Raw genomic sequence first — 13,684 nt, 5'->3', positions numbered from 1 at the left:
GTGCATATTCTCCAGAAATGCTGCCTGACCCGCTGAGTAACTCCAGCACTTAGTGTCTATCTCTTGTATAAACCAGCATCTGCCCTTCTCTCTTACCTCAACCTGTTGCCTGGCCCGCTGTCTTACTCCATCACTTTGTGTTTTGATTTATAAATCTTAGGTCATTTTATAATCAGATAGGGAGTTCAAAACAGTGAATGGACAATAGACAATAGGTGCAGGAGTAGGCCATTCGGCCCTTCGAGCCAGCATCGCCATTCAATGTGATCATGGCTGATCATCCCCAATCAGTACCCCGTTCCTGCCTTCTCCCCATATCCCCTGACTCCGCTATTTTTAAGAGCGTCAGGAACATGTTTTCTAGAGTCGACTAGTTGCTATCAGCAGTTTTTCACTTTCAAAATTTGGATATAAACATTAAGAATTTCACATGCAGGAGCAACTCCGCAAATGTTTCAACTTCTGAAATATATTTTCAAGAGTTTTTTATAATATTCTCCAATTTCAGGTAGTCCCTGCTTTCTCCCTCCTTCCCTTCCCCTCCCCTTCCCAGCTCTCCCACAGCCCACTGTCTCCGCCTCTTCCTTTCTTCTTCCCGCCCCCCCGCCCCCACCTCCTCCCCAACCAAAGATCATAGAGCGGAGCTTTTTCCCAGAGTTCATGAGTTGGACGGAGCGCCGGACTGTGCGCGCGGCCCCCGGGCCAAAACTCCTCAGCTTTCCCATGCGTGGCCTATACAGTACAGTATAACCTCGAAACCTCCTTTTGGCAGGGAACATAAACTGGCAGGGAACATAAAAACTGACTGCAAAAGTTTTTACAGATATGTGAAAAGAAAGAGATTAGTTAAAACAAATGTAGGTCCCTTGCAGTCAGAAACAGGTGAGTTGATCATGGGGAACAAGGATATGGCGGACCAATTGAATAACTACTTTGGTTCCGTCTTCACTAAGGAAGACATAAATAATCTGCCGGAAATAGCAGGGGACCGCGGGTCAAAGGAGTTGGAGGAATTGAGTGAAATCCAGGTTAGCCGGGAAGTGGTGTTGGGTAAATTGAATGGATTAAAGGCCGATAAATCCCCAGGGCCAGATAGGCTGCATCCCAGAGTACTTAAGGAAGTAGCTCCAGAAATAGTGGATGCATTAGTAATAATCTTTCAAAACTCTATAGATTCTGGAGTAGTTCCTGAGGATTAGCAGGTAGCAAACGTAACCCCACTTTTTAAGAAGGGAGGGAGAGAGAAAACGGGGAATTACAGACCAGTTAGTCTAACATCGGTAGTGGGGAAACTGCTAGAGTCAGTTATTAAAGATGGGATAGCAGCACATTTGGAATGTGGTGAAATCATTGGACAAAGTCAGCATGGATTTACAAAAGGTAAATCATGTCTGACGAATCTTATAGAATTTTTCGAGGATGTAACTTGTAGCGTGGATAGGGGAGAACCAGTGGATGTGGTGTATCTGGACTTCCAGAAGGCTTTCGACAAGGTCCCACATAAGAGATTAGTATACAAACTTAAAGCACACGGCATTGGGGGTTCAGTATTGATGTGGATAGAGAACTGGCTGGCAAACAGGAAGCAAAGAGTAGGAGTAAACGGGTCCTTTTCACAATGGCAGGCAGTGACTAGTGGGGTACCGCAAGGCTCAGTGCTGGGACCCCAGCTATTTACAATATATATTAATGATCTGGATGAGGGAATTGAAGGCAATATCTCCAAGTTTGCGGATGACACTAAGCTGGGGGGCAGTGTTGGCTGTGAGGAGGATGCTAGGAGACTGCAAGGTGACTTGGATAGGCTGGGTGAGTGGGCAAATGTTTGGCAGATGCAGTATAATGTGGATACATTTGAGGTTATCCATTTTGGTGGCAAAAACAGGAAAGCAGACTATTATCTAAATGGTGGCCGACTAGGAAAAGGGGAGATGCAGCGAGACATGGGTGTCATGGTACACCAGTCATTGAAAGTGGGCATGCAGGTGCAGCAGGCAGTGAAGAAAGCGAATGGTATGTTAGCTTTCATAGCAAAAGGAGTTTGGTATAGGAGCAGGGAGGTTCTACTGCAGTTGTACAGGGTCTTGGTGAGACCACACCTGGAGTATTGCGTACAGTTTTGGTCTCCAAATCGGAGGAAATACATTATTGCCATAGAGGGAGTGCAGAGAATGTTCACCAGACTGATTCCTGGGATGTCAGGACTGTCTTATGAAGAAAGACTGGATAGACTTGGTTTATACTCTCTAGAATTTAGGAGATTGAGAGGGGATCTTATAGAAACTTACAAAATTCTTAAGGGGTTGGACAGGGTAGATGCAGGAAGATTGCTCCCGATGTTGGGGAAGTCCAGGACAAGGGGTCACAGCTTAAGGATAAGGGGGAAATCCTTTAAAACCGAGATGAGAAGAACTTTTTTTCACACAGAGAGTGGTGAATCTCTGGAACTCTCTGCCACAGAGGGTAGTCGAGGCCAGTTCATTGGCTATATTTAAGAGGGAGTTATATGTGGACCTTGTGGCTAAGGGGATCAGAGGGTATGGAGAGAAGGCAGGTACGGGATACTGATTTGGATGATCAGCCATGATCATATTGAATGGCGGTGCAGGCTCGAAGGGCCGAATGGCCTACTCCTGCACCTAATTTCTATGTTTCTATGTTTCTATGTTTCTATGATCTTTGGTTGGGTTGGAGGTGGGGGCGGGGGGGCGGGAAGTAGAAAGGAAGAGACGGAGACAGTGGGCTGTGGGAGGGTTGGGAAGGGGAGGGGAGAGAGAAGGGCAGATGCTGGTTTATACAAGAGATAGACACTAAGTGCTGGAGTTACTCAGCGTGTCAGGCAGCATTTCTGGAGAATATGCACAGATCATGTTTCGGGTCGAGACACGACTTCGACATTTTGACAATGACATAATCGCTGATAGGACGAAGCGACTCTATTTACTTGGTCTTGCAGAGAGAGGGATAGGGAGAAGTTCTGGTTGTGTATCTGGCAAGTGGGTTGCGGGGGAGGGGGGGGGGGGGCTGTAAGCAAGAGCTGCATTTCCCCCCAGGTCCGCATTCAGACTGTCTGGCTCCATGTAAGTGGCGGTCATGTCACCCCCAGGTCCGCATTCAGGGCCACCACTCGCAAGGTGTTGAAGGCAGCGATTATATTTGTCCACCCCCTTTCGAGTACCGTACAAACCATCCCCCTCTAGAAATTCATTATTTTCGCTTTAAAGTAGAGATCCCGTTGACTTCTGAACGACATTGTGACCTCTGCGTGCACCGGCATTTTTGTTTCTCCAAAGCAGAAACAATCGCTGTGTGAAAGGAAATCAAAAGCCCTTTCTGGCATTCCTCGTTTTTTGTTTGGGGGGCAGCGGGGAGAAGGAGTGGGCCCCAGGGATAAGGCCTAGTGTGTGTGAAGTTGCGGGAAGGTTTACAATGTTTCTTATTTAATGTCCCTTGTCTAGTCTGAAATAAAGTTCATTATTGGATCAGAAGAAATATAATTATGTGTGTTATATGATTATATACATTTATATCACATTCATGTATGTGTGTTTATAAACATTTTATTCTTTAACAAGAATTAACAGAATTATGAACTAACAGAATTATGAATCTAACCCCATATCACGCACAAAAACTTCCCCCGCAATGTCAATTACCCTGCGAGTCGGGTCGGTTCCGGTTACTACAAAATCAACTCAAACACTGCTTGTGAACCATTTAAAAAGAAATGATTTAAAAAACATTAAAAAAGACAATTACCAGAGTCAAATTTTATTGTTGACAAGAAGTATGAACTGACAGATTTATGAATCTAACCCACACAAACTGTTGCCCCACAACATTGATTACACTGCGAGTCGGGTCGGGTCAGGTAGGCTCAGGTTACTAAAATGGGCGGGGGAAAAATGCCCATGATCCCCTCCATAGCGTACTACACGACAGCCCATTGCATTTCGCAGGAGTAGCCTATCTTGCTCCGCTATAAGATCTTTGGTCTGAAGAAGTGTCTCAACGCGAAACGTCGCCCATTCCTTCTCTCCAGAGATGCTGCCTCACCCGCTGAGTTACTCCAGCATTTTGCTTCTACCTCCGGTGGACAACAGGTCGGCGCTGAACGAACGACTCCCATTTAATCCCCAAATTTCGCGTCGTGAAACCCCAGTGAGCGCAAAAATAAAACCAGGGGGAATGTAAATGTGGGAAGAGTGAAATAAACAGCAACTGAAATCAGAGCTGTCTGTCTGTCGATCCGTTCATTTTAACGCGTTAACCGCGTCTGGCAGCGGAACATAAATTATTTTCGTGTAAATATAAAGATTGAAACAATCTCCCTTCCCGCGGGTTCAGCAGCAGCCGCGGGCGGCGGGTCCTGAGCTCCAGGCTCCCCCGGGTCCCAGTCATCAGATTGAGAATGGTGTAACGGACATCTGTAAGAATGCGAACACGGGTTATATGTATGAGTGAAATTAGTTATTACTGGACCAAGTGGGATCCGTTTGACCCTGTTGGGCCCCCGTCCCCCAACGCGGGAGTTGTGGGGTGTGTGGCGTCAGCGTTCACCCCAGGAATGGGGGAGGGTTGGGTGGGGGGTTTGGGGGGTGGTGGGTGCGATGAGAGTCCCCCCTCCCCCCCGGATCGGCCCTCTCCATTCCCTGCCTTGTGCCCGAACACCAGGATCGTGGGACCAAAATGCAACCAGAACTTGATGAGCAGCCCCTTCAGATATTGGTAGAGGGGCAGCAACCTCGTTACCGTTGGCAACATCCCATTGTGATGTAAAATGTGCCCAACGTTTGGAAGAAGATAGGAATTTATCAGATTGGCACACACACACACACACACACACACACACACACACACACACACACACACACACACACACACGCGCGCGCGCGCGTACGCACACACACACACACACACTCACACACGCACGCACACGCACACACACACACACACACACACACACACACACACACACACACACACACATATATCAAAAGTATATTGAATTCTGAAGTTGTACTTTGCCCCGTTATTTGATAATGTGCTGTTGCTCCAGTTTGTGTTCATACAGTAAGCTCATAAGATCGTAAGTTATAGGAGCAAAATTAGGCAATACGGTTCATCATGTCTACTCCGCTACTCATTCCTGGCTATCTATATTTCCCTCTGAATCCCATTCTCGTGCTTCACCCCCCCCCCCCCCCCCCCCACTATAATCGCTGACACCCTTGCCAGTCAAATTACTAATGTTGAGCCTGGTTGGAATGCTTCATGGCCAGTCATGAAGAAGCGGGTGGTAGCCCTTGCTTTCTCTCTCCATCCCATTCCCCTTCTCCCACTAGACTTACTGTCTCCGCCTACATTTTAGCTTGGGTGCTGTCTGTACGGGGTTTGCACGCTCTCCCCGTAACGTGCGTGGGTTTTCGACGAGATCTTCGGTTTCCTCCCACACTCCAAAGACGTACAGGTTAATTAGTTTTGGTAAATGCAAAAATTGTCCCTAGTGGGTGTAGGGTAGTATTAATGTGCGGGGATCGCTGGTCGTGCTGGGCCGAAGGGCATGTTTCCGGGCTGTATCTCCAAACTGAACTAAACGTACAAACACCGTACAGACAGCACCCGGCTCTCTGGCGCTATAAGCACCGTAAGGCAGCAATTATACCGCTGGTCTTTATAAAAGCTGCAACTACCACCATTTATTAATTGTTAATTAAAGCATTTCCATGATAGAAAGGATTTAATTTCAATCATTCATTTAAGGTGCAGTGGAGACACTTGAATTTGCGTCTGTGGATGTGCCTCTGGATTCCTCGTTCAGTAACGTCATCTCTGCCTCGCCACCGCACCATCTGCAGTCCCGTGTGTCTCAACTCGCAGCCGTCTCTCACTGAATACCAATTCTGCCCACCGCCGCCCTAATTACCCTGTTCCTTATCTTCTCACTCTTACCCTGCACCTACTCCCACATCACCCATTCCCCCCCCCCCCCCCCCCCCCCCCCCCTCCTCATCACCCGCACCTATTTCGGAGCACCCGGAAGGTCGATGGTGATAGCTTCCCTGGATGTGAAAGTGGAGAAACCCCGGGGTCTCTCTTATTCTCTGCTTCTCCCCCCAGTCTCCGTCACCCTGGATGTGGAAACAGCGCATGCGCAACTCGAGGTGTCTGATCGGAAGCGGGTGAGATGGACCCGGACTAGACAAGGGACATTAAATAAGAAACATTGTAAACCTCCCCGCAACTTCACACACACACACTAGGCCCCATCCCACCCCTCAACTCCCTCGCCTCCCCCCACACTACAATGTCTCCCCCCCATGCCCCTCTCCCCACTGCCCCGGGCCGCGCACCCCCTCTCCCCGCTGCCCCGGGCCGCATCCCCTCTCCCCGCCCAAGTCAAAGACCAAAGCGAAGATACGAGAGCGGTGGCGGAAACAAAGATCCAATCTTTGGCGGGAAGCAAGATGGCGGAACAAGGTGGCGGAGGTTGGTTGCTAAAATGGGCCCATGAATCTGCCCATGGCCGTACTACACGTTTGCGTGAGAGTAACCCATCTTGCTCCGCTCTAGGATCTTTGATACAAAGTGAAAAGCAACAAGACACACAGCCACATCAAATAAATTGAACCTAAACATCACCACAGTGGAATCCACATTCCCCACTGTGACGGAAGGTAATAAAATTCAATCATCTTCCTCCTTTGTTCACCCGTGGTCGGGGCTGTTGAACCCTCCGTGGTTTGAGCTCTTCCATTGGTGATTCTCGGCAAAGGATCGCAGGCTCCGCGATGTTAAAGCCCACGCCGCACCCGGGGCTTGAAGCTCCGGGCCGGTCTTCAGGAAAGGCCGCACCACTGCACACTGTTAGGCCACAGGGGGAACAGAGATACGATATGGAGAAAAATCGCATCTCCATCGAGGTAAGTGACTGTAAAAAGATTCCCCCCTCCCCCCACATAAAACAAACCGAGAAAAATTAAAACGTACTTATAAAACATACTTAAAATAATAAAAACTGAGAGGGGACAGACAGACTGTTGGCGAGGCAGCCACTGCGGTGGCGCCACTCGGTGGAATTAGTAGATCTGGATAGATTTCTAAATGGGGAGAGAATCCAGAAATCGGCGGTACAATGGGACTTGGGAGTGCTGGTGCAGGATTCTCAAAAAGTTAATCTGCAAGTCAAATCAGTCGCAAAGAAAGCAAACTCAATGCTAGCATTTATTTCAACAGGGCTTGTATACAAAAACAGGGATGTAATGTCGAGGCTCCATAAAGCGCTGGTAAGACTGCAATTGGAATATTGTGAGCAATTTTGGCCACCATATCTGAGGAAGGGTGTGCTGGCTCTGGAGAGGGTCCAGAGGAGGTTTACAAGAATGATCCCAGGAATGAGTAGGTTCGCCTATGATGAGTGTTGGTCTGCACTGGGCCTGTACTCGCTGGAGTTTAGAAGAATGATGGGGGGCCTCATTGAAACGTACAGAATAGTGAAAGGCTTGGATAGAGTGAATGTGGAGAGGATGTTTCCACTAGTGGGAGCGTCTCTGACTAGAGGCCATGAGCACAGAATTAAAGGACGTTCTTTTAGGAAGGAGACGAGGAGAAATTGTGTTAATCATAGAGTGGTGAATCTGTGGAATTCTTTGCCACAGAAGGCTGTGGAGGCCAGGTCATTGGATATTTTTAAGGTAGAGATAGATAGATTCTTGATTAGTCCGGGTGTCAGAGGTTATGGGGAGAAGGCAGGAGAATGGGGTGAGAAGGGAGAGATAGATCATCCATGATTGAATGGCGGAATAGATTTGATGGTCCGAATGGCCTCATTGTACTCCTATGACCTCATGAGCCAATGGAAGGGAGGTTGATGCTTCATTGTGGTTGATCCAGGAGATATTGTTGGTGATATATACAGCCAAGAACTCAAAGCTCTCGACCAAAGCCCCCTCGCCAAAACATAGCAAACTGTAAAATCTTGCCAAGACAGTGTAATCAAAATGTAGAGATTTGCACCCTCCCTCTGTTGTAAGGAATACCACTTGTCTGGGATCCCAGCTGGATAACATGCTTGTTATTTTTTTGTTTGGTTCAATAAAATGCAAATAAATGAAAATGGCGCAATGGTAGAGTTATTGTCTCACAGTGCCAGAGACCTGGGTTCCATCCTGACTACAGGTACATGTCTGTACAGAGTTTGTACCTTCTCCCTGTGACCTGCGTGGGTTTTATCCGGGATCTTCGGTTTCCTCCCACACTCCAAACACGTACAGGATTCTAGGTTAATTGGCTTGGTATACAGGTAAAATGTAAAAAAAATTGTCCCCTAGTGTGTGTCGGGTAGCGTTAATGGGCGGTGGTCGATGGTCAGTTCGGACTTGGTGGGCGGAAGGGCCTGTTTCCGTGCTGTATGTGAACTAAACTAAAACATTGATGTTGACTGACGATTCACCTTGTCGTGGTGGAGAAGCTTGTGTGGACCTGAGATCCTGAGAGCGATGCCGTCTGCAGCTATCGATGCTCCTGGTAGGGCCACCCATGGCGGTAAGGTTGAGGGGGAGGTCTCTGACAAAGAGCAATTCAACCAAGACCTTAACGGTGGAACAGGCGGAGGACGATGGCTGATCTTAGTGGAGAGTCACAGTCACAACGGCTGGGAAGGCGGATGAAGGCTGCAGCAGAAAAGAGTCTCCGGTCGTCTTGGACTCCATGCCACTGGACCCTGACCCAGATCTGTCAAGGACCGTGGGGTGTCTGTCTGTGCACCAGTCTCCCCACGTTAAACAAAGTCACGCACAGGCGTCCTCCATATAGGGAATAGCACCCTGGAGACACCCATGGCCAGCCATGACTGAAGGGAGCCTTAGAAGACTGGGGCAGCAGGAAGCATTGATGGAGCAAAGAGACCCTTCTGCAGTTGTACAGGGCCCTAGTGAGACCACACCTGGAATATTGTGTGCAGTTTTGGTCCCCTAATTTGAGGAAGGACATTCTTGCTATTGGGGGTGTGCAGCGTAGGTTTACAAGGTTAATTCCCGGGATGGCGGGGCTGTCATATGCTGAGAGAATGGAGCAGCTGGGCTTGTACACTCTGGAGTTTAGAAGGATGAGAGGGTATCTTATTGAAACATATAAGGTTCTTAAGGGTTTGGACACGCTAGAGGCTGGAAACATGTTCCCGATGTTGGGGGAGTCCAGAACCAGGGGCCACAGTTTAAGAATAAATGGTAAGCCATTTAGAACAGAGCCGAGGAAACACTTTTTCACACAGAGAGTTGTGAGTCTGTGGAATTTTCTGCCTCGGAGGGCGGTGGAGGCCGGCTCTCTGGAAACTTTCAAGAGAGAGCTAGATAGAGCTCTTAAAGTTAGCGGAGTCAGGGGATATAGGGAGAGGGCAGGAACGGGGTACTGATTGGGGATGTTCAGCCATGATCACATTGAATGGCGGTGCTGGCTCGAAGGGCCGAATGGCCTCCTCCTGCACCAACTGTCTATTGAGTCATTGGCGAGGAGTCTGGTCTGTGAGATGTCATGTTGAATCCTGCATTTACCCTGCTTTATCTGAAGATGGCAGTAAACACTACACAATGTCCGAAGATAGACACAAGAAGCTGGAGTAACTCAGCGGGGACAGGCAGCATCTCTGGAGAGAAGGAATAGGTGATGCCTCGGGTCGAGACCCTTCTTCAGACTGGTTGGGGGAGAAGGGAAAGGAGACATATAGACGGCGATGTGGAGAGATAAAGAACAATGAATGAAAGATATGCAAAAAGTAACGATGATAAAGGCCATTGTTAGCGGTCTGTGGGGTGAGAACGAGAAGCTTGTGCGACGTGTGTGTGGGAGGGTTAGAGAGAGAGAGAGGGAGGGAATGCCGGGGCTACTTCAAGTGAGAAAAATCAATATTCAAACCCCACAAATATCACACAACATTTCATATTTCATTACTTCCGGCTCTCTGCCCTCTAAAGCTTCCAACCTTATCGTTCCCCAGCCCCACACGGCCCGATTTTACCTTCTTCCCAAAATCCTCAAACAGGACTGACCTGGCAGACCCATTGTTTCTGCTTGTTCATGTCCCACCGAATTAATTTCCATATAACTCCATCCTATCTGAATACGGAACAAAACTGGACAAGGTCCACACAGGATATAAGGCACAATGACCACAGTCTACAGCATGAAATCAGCTCCCAATAAATACAATAACGTTCACACAAAAACAAACATATTGAGCATGTTTAAGAATGAACTGCAGATGCTGGAAAAATCGAATGTAGACAAAAATGCTGCAGAAACTCAGCGGGTGAGGCAGCATCTATTGAGCGAAGGAATAGGAGACGTTTCGGGTCGAGATCCTTCTTCAGACTGATGAGGGGATTGGGGGGGGGGGGGGCGGGAAGAAGAAAGGAAGATGCGGAGAAAGTGGGCTGTGGGAGAGCTGGGAAGGGGAGGGGAAGGAGAGTGAAAGCAAGGACTACCTGAAATTGGAGAAGTCAATGTTCATACCGCTGGGGTGTAAACTACCCAAGCGAAATATGAGGTGCTGCTCCTCCAATTTGCAGTGGGACTCACTCTGGCCATGGAGGAGGCCCAGGACAGAAAGGTTAGATACGGAATGGGAGAGGGAGTTGAAGTGCTGGGCCACCGGGAGATCAGGTTGGTTAATGCGAACTGTGCAGAGGCTTTAGGCGAAGCGATCGCCAAGCTTGCGCTTGGTCTCACCGATGCAGCTGACACCTAGAGCAGCGGATGCAATAGATGAGGTTGGAGGAGGTGCAGGTGAACCTCTGCCTCACCTGGAAAGACTACTTGGGTCCTTGGATGGAGTCGAGGGGGGAGGTAAAGTAACAAGTGAGCATACTACACACCATTCCTTGAACCTGCTTGTCACAGTTTTCAAGACTCCAGTACCTTCTTCCTCGTGGTAAGAGTGGTTCAATGGTTCTATGGTAGTTTGTACCTGAGTGCATTGAGGTTATTTTTCTGCACACAGATCAGTGACAATCCCTCTCTACATTAGGCATGATCATACCAAGTTTCTTGGTTTCTTGGTCCTCCAAAATATTCCAAATGTAATTTAAACTGGAGGTGGTGAAGGGAGGACATAAGCCAGAAAGGGTTATTGGGAAGAAAGAGCTACTTTAAAGTTAGTTGCATCTGGTTGGGTAACTATAGTAGGGTGAAGTTTATTCCATGCTTTAATTGTGCGGGGGAAGAACGAATTGCTGTACACATCTGTCTTTGTAGCTGGGATCACAAATTGGATCGAATGCCCTCGTCTGCTCCTAATTGGTTTGGGTTTGCTGTAGGCCTTGCAGTCTATGTCGAGCTGACCATTTAACATTTTGTAAAAACAGGTCAAACGGTGAGCTTCACGTCTGTCTTGGAGAGGGTTCCACCCCAGAGAATTCAGAGGTTTGGTGACACTCGCTTCTCTCTCATAGGTGTTAGTAACAAATCGAGCTGCCTGGCTTTGGACACGTTCGATGGATGAAATGTTCAAGTGTGTAAGAAAGTCGACCACATTGACTCCATACACCAGAGTCACCGTGTTTCAGGCACCATCTTCTATGCATCCACTTCAAGTCTGAAGGGCTGCATGGTGGCTCAGCAGTAGAGTTGCTACCTTACAGCGCCAGGGACTCGTGTTTGATCCTGACTATGGGTGCTGGTCCGTACAGAGTTTGTACCTTCTCTACGTGACCTACTTGGGGTATTCTCCAGTTTCCTCCCACACTCCAATGACGTACAGGTCTGTAGGCTAATTGGCTTGCTATAATTGTAAACTGTCTCTAGTGTGTGTAGGATAGTGTTAATGTGTGGGGATCACTGGTCACTGCTCACTTGGTGGTCTGATGGGTCTGTTTCATAAGGTCATAAGGAATAGGAGTAGAATTAGGCCATTCGGCCTATCATGTCTACACCATTCAATCATGGCTGATCTATCTCTCCCTCCTAACCCCATTCTCCTGCCTACTCCCCATGACCTCTGACACCCGCACTAATCAAGAAACTATCTGCCTTAAAAAATATCCACTGACTTGGCCACCACAGCCTTATGTGGTAAAGAATTCCACAGATTCACCACCCTCTGACCAAATAAATTTCTCCGGAACTCTTTCCTAAAGAGCACCCTTTAATTCTGAGGCTGTGACCTCTAGTCGTAGACTCTTGCCCGCCCCCCCCCCCCCCCCCCCCCCCCATCCCCCCGCCCCGATGCGGGAATTGATCGCCTCGACGCAGAGGGCCCGAATGCCTCCGGCTACGGGAGTCAAGATCGTTCCATCAATGGAGGGCTCAAGGCCCACGACCGAGGAAGAGCTAAGGGAAGGGACTTGAACTTTATTTCGCCTTCCATCACAGTGAGGAATGTGTAGGAGTCACTGTGGTGGATGTTCATGTTAAAATGTGTGTTGGGTGATCTGTTAGTTTTTATTTGTATGACTGACTTGGCAAATGAAATTCCTCGTATGTTGCAAAACATACTTGGCGAATAAAGTGCTATTCCCATTCTGATTCTAAAGAATTTCCTCCTCATCTCTTCTCTAAAGGTACATCCTTTTATTCTGAGGCTACACCCTCTGGTTCTAGACTCTCCCACAAGTGGAAACACCCTCTCAGAATCCACTGTTTCCAGGCCTTTAACTATCCAGTAGGCTTCAATGAGGTTTCCCCTCATCCTCGTACATTTCCTCTGGGCCTAGTGAGACCGCACCTGGAGTATTGTGTGCACTTTTGGTCCTCAAATTTGAGGAAGCACATTCTTGCTATTGAGGGAGCCCAGCGTAGGTTAACAAGGTTAATTCCCGGGATGGTGGGACTGTCATATGCTGAGAGAATGGAGCAGCTGGGCTTGTATACTCTGGAGTTTAGAAGGATGAGAGGGTATCTTATTGAAACATATAAGATTATTAAGGGTTTGGACACGCTAGAGGCAGGAAACATGTTCCCGATGTCAAGTCAAGTCAAGTCAAGTCAAGTCAAGTCAAGTTTATTTGTCACATACACATACGAGATGTGCAGTGAAATGAAAGTGGCAATGCTCGCAGTCTTTTGTGCAAAAAGACAAACAACCAAACAACCAAACAAACTATAAACACAATCATAGGGAACAGGGAGGTTCTACTGCAGTTGTACAGGGTCTTGGTGAGACCACACCTGGAGTATTGCGTACAGTTTTGGTCTCCAAATCTGAGGAAGGACATTATTGCCATAGAGGGAGTGCAGAGAAGGTTCACCAGACTGATTCCTGGGATGTCAGGACTGTCTTATGAAGAAAGACTGGATACTCTTGGTTTATACTCTCTAGAATTTAGGAGATTGAGAGGGGATCTTATAGAAACTTACAAAATTCTTAAGGGGTTGGACAGGCTAGATGCAGGAAGATTGCTCCCGATGTTGGGGAAGTCCAGGACAAGGGGTCACAGCTTAAGGATAAGGGGGAAATCTTTTAAAACCGAGATGAGAAGAACTTTTTTCACACAGAGAGTGGTGATTCTCTGGAACTCCCTGCCACAGAGGGTAGTCGAGGCCAGTTCATTGGCTATATTTAAGAGGGAGTTAGATGTGGCCCTTGTGGCTAAGGGGATCAGAGGGTATGGAGAGAAGGCAGGTACGGGATACTGAGTTGGATGATCAGCCATGATCATATTGAATGGCGGTGCAGGCTCGAAGGGCCGAA

Source organism: Amblyraja radiata, chromosome 30 (genome assembly GCF_010909765.2).
Source record: "Amblyraja radiata isolate CabotCenter1 chromosome 30, sAmbRad1.1.pri, whole genome shotgun sequence".
NCBI lineage: Eukaryota > Metazoa > Chordata > Chondrichthyes > Rajiformes > Rajidae > Amblyraja > Amblyraja radiata.
Note: the sequence above shows the minus strand (reverse complement) of the source record.